This window comes from Taudactylus pleione, unplaced genomic scaffold, assembly GCF_031769625.1.
Source record: "Taudactylus pleione unplaced genomic scaffold, aTauple2 ptg000016l, whole genome shotgun sequence".
Lineage (NCBI taxonomy): Eukaryota > Metazoa > Chordata > Amphibia > Anura > Myobatrachidae > Taudactylus > Taudactylus pleione.
In genome coordinates this window covers 46,762,949-46,773,682 of record NW_028284418.1, presented here as the reverse complement: position 1 = coordinate 46,773,682, position 10,734 = coordinate 46,762,949, and positions in this window count along the sequence as shown.

The window sequence follows — 10,734 nt, the reverse complement described above, 5'->3', positions numbered from 1 at the left end:
CTCCCTACCCCACACCCTAACCCTCCTGGTAAGTGCCTACATTTAACCCTCCCCCCTTAGTGCCTAACCCTATAATCCAATGTTTATTAAAAATCCAAACAATAATAAATATTCACCTAGTTATACTACAGTGTATAAATGCAATATCATAAATAGTACAGTATCCGAATGTAAAAAATTAGAGCAAATTTATAATAAACAATCTGAGTATTTGTAACATATGTAAAGTAAGTCTTCATCATTAAAAAATAAAACATTTTAGAGTGAACCAGTGTAGACAAAAAAGTGTATCTTATAAATAGCTCAACTGGCTGTTGTATCAGACTTTTCATATATGTCTCAATGTAAGTAGGAAAAAAAGATTTGTAAAAGTTACCTTATAGGGTCTGATGTCTCCATATGACTGTGAGTAATAGGTCCCCTTCAGTCTGTGTTGAGGGCTTTATGGCGCAGATCAGTATGAGACCGACAATTACCTGGGAGTGTCTCTAGGTAGAACTGTGGCGCTCACCATGGTATCTCCTGTATTGCTGCAGGTAAATAATCACCTCGAGAGTTGTATTTGTGGTTGATTCCACTGTGCAGTTGGAGACAGGAGACTGTCTGAAAAAAGGTTCTGAAAATCACTGTATCATATGCCGTACGTCCAAGGGTAGTCAGCAGGATCTGTCTACGCTTGTAAGTGTTGGACAGTCACACCTCCATGATCTACACAAGTACCGTGAATTGCTCAACTCATTTCCATGTCATTAGACAACTTCGTCAGTGCCTAACTGACAGTACTTAGTGACTAACCAAACCCCCCGGAGGTGGCTGAACCTACCCCCCCCCTGCCCAGAGTCTAACCCTGACCTCCCCCCTCCCGCAGCCTAACCCTAAGTCCCCTGGGCTGCCTAAACATAAACCCCGCAGATGATACTTACCTTTCCCCGGTCTCCCTATGATCGGGATATGATTTGCCGGCATTGGCATCCCCAGTCATGTAGAGGTTTCAGTGCCGGTGTTCTCTCGGCGATCGGGATTCCAGTGCCGGGGTTCCAGTGTTAAATACAGAAAGGATGACACAAACCCTTTGGCACTCGTTAATAAATGGGGCCCTCAGTGTGACATAGGAGACTTTTGTCAGAGAAAATATGAAGATTGATGGCATTAACCAATCAGCTCCTAGCTGTCATTTTTCAAACACAGCCTGTAAAGTAACAGTTATAAGCTGATTGGTTGGTACTTTATCTCTCTCCACTTTATCTCTTTTCAAGGTTTGATACATTTCCCCTAAAGTGTTTACATATGCCCAAATCATGGTAATGCCTACTATTATGTTGCCAACAATGGTGCCTTGCTGTCCATGCCTAGGTCTCTGGGGATCCCAGGTGCTTCAGTGCTGTCTTTTTAAAAGACAGAACACAATTCTAAATATTTATTTGAACTCTCTGAAGTAGGATAATTGCATGTAGTAACTGTGTGAAGATATTTATGCAATTCAATGGCTGCGTAGGAAAGCATTCCAATAGTATCGTTGTGTGCATTCTTGTACTTCATAACTTACACAACCTTAAAGGACGAGAGCTTCTAAAAATCCACAGATTATTATGTACTCTAGTATTATACAATCTGTAATGGTTGTAACAATGGAAAATATGAACTGCTGTTTAAATTGCTATAGGATTTTTGGTATATTTAATAATTCCATTGACTGTATTATATAATTGGCTAAGTGGTGTGGATTAAGAACTGGTACTTGGTCTGACTAGTCTATATGGATATTTTTTAGTACCCATACGTCGAAGAAGAAAAAAAGGTTTTTATGAAATACTTAGTAGGGAAATTTCTTTGATTGTAAATTATATGGATGAAAGAAGCAATAATAATGGATTTATTAATATAATATGACACTATAAATATTGTTTATTTATATAACTGGGGTACTAGATATTATTTGTATAATAGAACACTATAAATTATTTCAGATTATTTCTGTACTCACTGGGGAGCAATATTACTTATATAACAAGGGCTCCAACACTTGTAGTGCCTGCTCTTTTGGCACTACAAGTGCAAGTATGCTTAGGTAAATTTGACAGTTTCCAAGCCACACATAAAATGGGCAAAAACCCTAACCTTGGCTCTCATGTGCTTTGGATAGCCAATAAGATAAAGCCGAACTAATCCGAACTTGGCGAAAAATAAAGAGTAAAAACCGAACCGCTCATCATTACCAAAAACACATTGATTTTCAAGGGTTCCGGACTATAGACAGACAGTAATTAGTTAGACAATGTCTAGATAGACACCAGATGTTAGACAGTTAATAGTTAGACAAGGATAAAAGTTTGACACAGACAAAAGTTAGACATGTAATAAGTTCGACAGGTACAAAAGGTCGCCAGGGTCAAAAGTTCGACATGAAAATGATAGACACAAAAATGGTCGACACAACCCTAACACAAGTGTTAGAGTTAGGCACTTACTGGAGGGTTAGGAACTTGCCTAGACGGTTAGGGTTAGGCACCAGGAGGGAGGGTTAGGTTAGGCACCATGGGGAGGGTTAGGGAGAAGATTAGGGCTAAAACACAAAAACAAAAATTGTTGACCATTTTTGTGTCAACCATTTTCATGTCGAACTTTTGACCCTGTCGACCTTTTGTACCTGTCGAACATTTTTACATGTCTGACTTTTGTATGTGTCGAACTTTTATCCTTGGCTTGTCTAACTATTAACTGTCTAACATCTGGTTTCTATCTAGACATTGTCTAACTAAGTACTGTCTATCTCTTATACCACACCCCCCGATTTGTAAAACTGCTTCTTAATAAATTTACACCAACAGAGTCTGAAATAACTAGCAACGTACATCTGAAATTTTTAGGCGGCTCAGTGTTCATTAAAGAGAGACTTGTCTATCGGTTTAATAACTTGAAGAACCTTTTGAGAAGTTTACTTTTGATAACAAGTTAGACTATTTAGCAACCTGGCAGCACTAACTGAAATGGCAGAGTGCTTGCGCAACAACCACAGTTCTGATACATTGTCTGGAAGAAAAATAGTTGTGAGAAATGAGAATCCATTAGCGTAACTTGAAAATATGGTGTTGCAACATTTAAAAAAAAAAAAAAAAAACTTCCTGACATTATAACAGATTAAACATCAAATATATATATATATAAACAAAGCTGTCAGGGTGTGGGAGGGGAGGAGATAGTCAGCATCATCTGCAAACCGTGATTGGAAGTTGATGTTTGCCTATTAGCAGAGTATATTAGCCTGTAAAGAGAAGGTCTGAGTCATGTGTTATCCATTAGGTTTAGGGGGCAGACTAAAGGAGCACCCAGATTTAAACCAGAAAGACTAGGTTTGTGAAGAGTCAGAGATTTGTACAAATACACAAGCGGTGGGTGTGTAATGAAGTCAGTTTTAATGAAGTGCGATGTAAGCATGAAGATTTCCGAATTAATAAATCACACAACTGTATTAAGAGGATACAACAAAGAGTATCTGTTGTTGTGTTTACATCTCAGACCTCATCTCCCTTCTAACTCCTGTCCGCCCACTTCACTCAACAAATGCACTGCTGCCTCTCCTGCTAACTGATTACCAGCTCCCACTCCCTCCTCCAAGATTTTACCCATGCTGCTCCCTACCTCTGGAATTCTCTCCTACACTCATCCTCTCCCCAAATCTTCAAACAGGCTCTCAAGACCCATTACTTCATCATTGCCTTCCAGCTCTCATCCTAACCCACTACTATATGCTCCTTCCTCACTGTCTACCCCATCCTGTCTGTTTGCCCCTGCCTTTTAGAATGTAAGCTCTCTTCGCTCATGTGCTTCTCTTTGCCTTATTAATACTATCATCTACTCCTAATCCTGGGTACACACTGACAGATATATTGGCCGATCAATTGAGCGGCCAATATAGCTGCTGCATGTCGGCCAGTGTGTACCAGCAATATGTCTGTGAACGGCGTCATTCACAGACATATCGCATTGGCTGCGCTGCACAGCTGATGGACAGATATCTCTGCAGCCATATCTGTCCATCGGCAGGTGTGTACGAACGGTCGGCAGACGCCGGGACCCGCTGCATCATGCAGATGATGGTTGTTCAGTGTGTATGAATGACCATCATCTGCAGATATATCACTTAGGTGTACCCACCTTCACTCCCACTAGGGCACCTAACACTGGGCTGCTTACGCCCTGCTGCTTATTTGAGTGTTATAATCACTAATGCAGAAATGTTTATAAACCGTGTCCTTGTCCTGCATTGTATTATACTGTAAGTCGCTGTTTTCTTGTTCCCTCATATTTATGTACTATGTAAGGTGCTGTGGAACCCTTGTGGCACCATATAAATAAAGGATGATAATAATAATTGTCCCTGTATTTCGGTTGCAGATACAGGGCCTGATTCAGACCCACTCGCGAGCGGCTGTCCGCTCGCAAGTGGGTCGATGTTATGGACTGAGCATGCGCACGACGGAGGGAGCTCCGTCGTGCGCATGCGCCAGACGCGACGAGCGAAGGAAAGTCCTTCGCTCGTTGTGTCCGATTAAAGGGGGCGTGCTGTCAATGTTGATTGACAGCACGCCCCCTTTGGTGGGCGTGCCGGGGGCGTGCCTCCCTGACGGGGGCGTTCCCACGGGAACGCCTCCCGTCAGAAGCCGGCCCACTGACATCACTAGTGATGTCAGTGGGAGTGATTTTGTCTCTGATAGAGCCAAAATCACTCCGGAGCTTGCGGTTGAAAACCTCAACCGCAGGCTCCGGCTCGCAAATTCGATGGTCGCGATGGTCTCGACCATCGCGACCATCACAATGCATGCTCGTATAGCCTGTGGGTGGTGACCCACAGCTATACGAGCGTCCAGGAGGACGCTCCATGAAAATGGAGCCCGGCCCTCATTCAGAGCGTGCGCTCTGCTCAGAGCGTACGGCTCTGAATGAGGGCCACAGTCCCCATAGAAATCCATGTGGGCTTCAGTCTGGCCAAATTCCGCACTTGTAACTATTCACAGCAGAAATTCAGTGTTTCAGTCCTTTGCTCTTTTCAGTGACTTCCATTCTTATCTGCAGCTGGCAGTAGATGATATATAAATTCATGCAGTTAGTGCAGTTGGGTGCATGAGATTAAATGAAATTAGCTCAATTTTTATGAATCTCCTTTTCCCTTCAGATCCCTCTCCTGTTATTGCATATCGTTTTTGCATATTCACAGTTGGATGGCCACACATGCACTATAGCTCTGCCAGGTCCAAACCCGGAAGTGTTGTAGCACCTGTCACTGCATGATTTCAATAATACAATGCACAAATAATTAATTTCTTATTGCCACAATCAGGGCTGGTCCCAGGTCTACTGGCACCATGTACAAAATTTTGTGGTTCGCCCCTGCTCCCCCCCCCGAAATTACATCCTACTAGCAGTAATGAAAAAACACACATTGGCCCCCACAGGCAAAAACACATTTCCCCACCATATAGTAATACCCCCTATAGTAATACTGTATCTCTGTACTACATTAGCACCACCATCCCCAACCCTGCGCTACAGCAACACAACCAGCTCCAAAACCACACTACACAGCACACCCCACAAATAACATTAATAACCCCCACCCCACATTATAAATACACCCCATACTTCTCAAATAACGTTAATATACAACCACCCCCATATAACTTTAATAACCCCCAATCAAAAATATAGCATTAATACACCCTGCCCCCTTCCCAGATACTTACCACCACTCCTGAAATAGGCTGTCACTAGTCTGGTGACAGCTGGTAGTCTCTTCACAGTCACACTGTATAGGACAGAGTCAGACAGGGGGGAGGGGCAATGTGATTCGGAAAGGAGACAGAAGGGGTGGGTTCTCCGAGGTCTCGGTAAGGGAACGGAGTAGGGACTGCTTACAGCAACTGATTGGTGGCTGGTCCTGGGGGAAGGACCAGCCACCATGAAGTACACACAGTGCCAGTAATGAAAATGGCCCTCCTAATGGCAAGGGGTGAAAGCTGTGCGTCCCTGAAGCTGCCTGTACCAGAGCACGCAGGGGAGGGAGCAAGAGGTGCACACAAGTTTTTTTTTTAAGTCTGCTCAGGTGCTGCCTGCGGTCAGCACCAATCCCAGCAGCAGTGCTCAGCGCCCCTATGGATGGCGCCTTGGTGCGGCCGTTTAGCTCGAAAGGCCCTCGAGCCAGCCCTGGCCACGATATCAAGCATTAAGAAATTATAGTTATTTGGCCTTTCTGCCAGGCTTGATAAATATGCCCTTAGATAGCAATGGATATGGGGTCTCCCATGCAAGTGGATTGAAGCATTAAATTTATTTAAATACAAATGGTATCTCAAGCAAGAAAGTGTGTATTAATATTACACATAAACTTTGATATAGGTATAATATGAGGTCCACTGTTCCAGTAGTAATCTGACTGGAAATCATAGATAAGCAGCCAAACAAAGTACATTGAAAATAGAAAAGAACGAGTTTCCTGTATATAACAGATTTAGTAATAACTATCAAATATGTATCAGTTCTAACCAGGTGTCTACTAGATATAATTAGGGATGTGCGCCGGACCATTTCTGCCGGATTTGGATTTTTTCTAATTCGTTGTCCGGTTTTGGATTTGGATTTGCCAAACTGCGGTGACTGGCTTTGGATTTGGATTTTTTTTACAAAAATTGACAAAAAAAGGTAAAATCACATAAATTGGGCTTTTTTTTCTTCCTAGAGTATTATTAACCTCAATAACATTAATTTCCAGTCATTTACAGTCAATTTAGACCACCTCACAGTTTAAATTATAGTTTTCACCATTATTGGCCAAAGGTTGCAGTGAGCTGACTGGTTACCAAGCGACAGAGCAGCGGTACAGATACCACAGTTTAAAGCACATCTATGACACATTGCCACACAGCAGTGGCAGAAATGAGAGGTAGTGCAAGATGGAATGGTCCTTGGGGCCTCCCACCCAACCAGTGGGGTACGGCCAGCAGAATCACAGTACTTGTATACACAGTGGGCTACGACCCAAGGAGTCACAGTGCACAATCTTATTCACATTACACTGCACATAGTGCCCGATTCACATTACACCATAAAGTAGTGTCTCTTATTTATGTTACAACACACAGTAGTGCCCCTTTTACACAATGCCCACATTAGTGACCCTTATACACAAAGCCCACAGTAGTAATGCCCCTTATACAATGCTCACAGTAGTAGTGCCCCTTATACAATGCCCACATCAAGTGTCCCTTACACAGTGCCCCTAGTAGTATGCCCCTAGTAGTAGTGTCTGTAGTAGTAGTGCCCCCAATAGTATGCCCCAATTACAAGTGCCCCTAGTAGTATGTCCCCAGTAGTAGTGCCCCCAGTAGTTGTGCCCCTTGTAGTATGCCATTAGTAGTGCCCCCAGTAGTTTTGTCCCTTGAGGTATGCCCCCAGTAGTTGTGCCCCTTGTATTATGCCCCCAGTAGTTGTGCCCCTTGGATTATGCCCCCAGTAGTTGTGCCCCTTGGATTATGCCCCTTGGATTATGTCCCCAGTAGTTGTGCCCCTTGGATTATGCCCCCAGTTGCGCCGCCTTACACAGCAAAAAAAAACTTACCTGAATCCCCGCTCCTGCTTGTGACCGCAGCCGTCAGCTCCTCTCTGCACTATGGGAGAGACGTCACATGACGTCTCTCCCATCACCCGCAGCGGGGGGACGCAGCAGCCAATGAGAGTCTGCATTGGCTCCTATTACAAACACACAGCTGCTGCTGGCGGCTGTGTGCTTGTTTCTGTGTAGGGTAGACCGCTATCACAGCGTTCGGCCCTACAGTAGAGGAGCCCTGACGTCGGATTCTCTTGCCAACATCAGGAGGCTGCCGTTCGGCCCCAAACGGGGATCCGAGTCAGGCAGGGAACACCCGAACAGGGTTCAGGTGGACTCGGACCCCTATGTTTGGATTCCACAGAATCCAAACCGCTCATCTCTACATAGTTTAATAAATACTATCTGTTTCAGTTGTGTTTTCTGGAGGAATTTGCAGTTTTTAACAATAGGTAAAATATGGGGAATAGTTAAAAATGAAATACAGGCTGTTCCTCGTTCCTTCCTTGTTATTACGGGGACAGACTTTACATTTATAAGGATTGGAGTACATTGTTCCAGTGATCTGAGTTTTGCCTCTGCTTGCACTGATTACACGCACAGCACTTGGAGCCTCAGATCGTTTTATTAATCCCCATGACTATGGCTCCTAGTCTAACATCTATGTCTGACCAATGCCACTGACCGGTGCTGTGGGTATATTTTGGTGGATATTAGTAGTAGTAGTAGCTCTAATTGTATTTGAGGCTTAGTTATGTTTTAAAAAGCCAGATATGTGTATATTCTGTGTGCAATCACAATTTACATTTCACAACAGCAATTGGCAAACATTTATTGCTGGTTCTTCACTATGTCAACAATGTATCTGCCAGCTAGCTGGAGCTTATTCTTTATGATGCAGTTTTGCCTGCCTTGACCTGTATTGGATTGCAAGCTGTCCGATTACCATATCCTCACCTATTGTTTACTGTGGTTGACACTTGTCAGGTTAATGCTCACTTTATACTCTACAGTTTCCTTTAGGCATAACTGTATCCTGCGCTATTTGCACTCCCAGGCACAGCTTTCTAACAACACAGCTGACCTGCTCACAGGCCAGGGTCGGCTTTTTTATGCTATACAATAGAAGTTAACCTTCTGCTCCACGGGAGGTTTCTGTCCTCCCTGAGCTCGCCTTAGGACACCTGCGTTACGGTTTGACAGGTGTACCGAGGGTGGTGCAACTGGTGCCATTGGCCAAGGCACAAGGCAGAGGGGGGTGGCATGGCTGCTGACAGACAGCAGCTACATCCAGTCTAGCTTACTGCTCTCTGCCTCCTCTTCTGTGACGTCACATGTGCTGGGGGTGGCAGGGGCCAGCCGGTGACACAGAAGTTCCCTGGTAAAGCACTGGAAGGAGGTATAGAGACAGTGGAATTGTTTTGCACACATACTGTAATTTGGGAACTAGAGATAATTAGTATTATTTCAAATGTGACAAGTACTCTTTATCACATACATGGATGGGATTTGTTAGGTGTGTTTATGTTGGCTTTGCTAAAGGTACTAGGACTGTAGTACTAATATATAACTTTGAAATATATGTTACTGCTCTGGGAGGATTGGCCTTATATAAGGAAGTATATTATTTATTTTTCCAATATTTACAATGGAACTTACATTGTTGAAATTGTTAAGAAAAAAGGTAGTAAAATGTGTAGAAGAAAAATCTTTCATTATTGAAGGATTCTGCAGAATAATAGATCAGAGGTTGCTTCCAAAAGACAATACCCAATGCCGTTTAGCAGAGATGCACTATCAACACTCTTATACTAGGGTTACGTACTACCTGTTATATTTTCACATTCCCATGGAAATGCATGCCCCTTTATATGCCATCTGCTCCACCTGCTCCATTATATGCCATTAGGGTCACTGCATGCTCCATTACAGTGATGTGCGGTGAGGTAAATACCTGGGGAGGCACTTGCTAGTATCAGTGCCAGATTTACGGACACATATATGAACCTGAGGGTCAGCGCCTGCTCCAGGGCTAATAGCGCCCTGTGCTGGTCGAGTACTCTGCGCTTCTTATCACGCTACCAAAATTGGGGGCATGGCCTAATTACTATAGGCCCCGCCTCCTTACATGACGTTATCTGAGGGGCGTGCCCGCATGGCACGCCTCCAAATAACGTCAGGCTGGAGGGAGCCTCACTAGCTGGGCTTTCCACAGCTCTCTCACGGCACTGAATGGATGCCGCGCGCATGCGCGCAGCATCCATTCAGACTCCGGGGTCCCGGCACCGCCGCACAGCTGCGGCGATGGGGGTCCCCAACTCCTCGATTTGACCACCCGCGGGCCACTTCGGCCCACGGGTGAAAATCGGGATGCTGGAGAAGGGTGTGCCTCTATGGGTGACGCCCCTGTTCGACCGATCAGGTCGAACACCCCCTAGAGCCGGACCTGCTGAGGGTTCATGTGGGCATTATACAAAGGTGCAGCAGTATATAGTGCTGGAAATGTGGTGTGTTTTGATCAGGGGTGAGGTAGGAGAAGACTGGAGGTGTGCGGGAGAGGAAGCCTGCAGGCGAGGAGGCATTAGGAGGAACTCATCTTGTGAATGTTAAGTGTAAAAAAAAGAGAACTTGATTTCTGGACTGTCCAGAGTAATTCTCGAATGCTTGGCAAACCTACCTCATACAAATGTTACATACAGGTTTATTTGTATCATAAAATAACAATATTACAGGGGTTACCACACACATAGAAAATGTTATAAAACATACTTGCTTACTCTGCCAAAATATAGACTCCTTAATTTTAGAGGAGCTCTCCTGGACCCCCGAAAAAGTAGACCGGTGTCCCGCTCCAGAGGCTCGATAACACCAATTGCAGTGAATTGCATCATTGTGGCCCCTGTATCACATATAAGCAAATCACAACATTACTGTATATAGTGGCAGGGCAAAAATAATACGGTTCGCGACATTCACCCATGTACGTTCCCATCTGGGCCTCCCCCTCAGGCATCTCTCAAGGGGGCCTGGGCAGGAAAGTCGGCACGTTTGTTGCACGATATCAACTAATACACTTGTGTTGCAAGAAAAAAGTGTTGCTTGTGTAGAGATCTTTTGCAGAAAACAAGATCTTT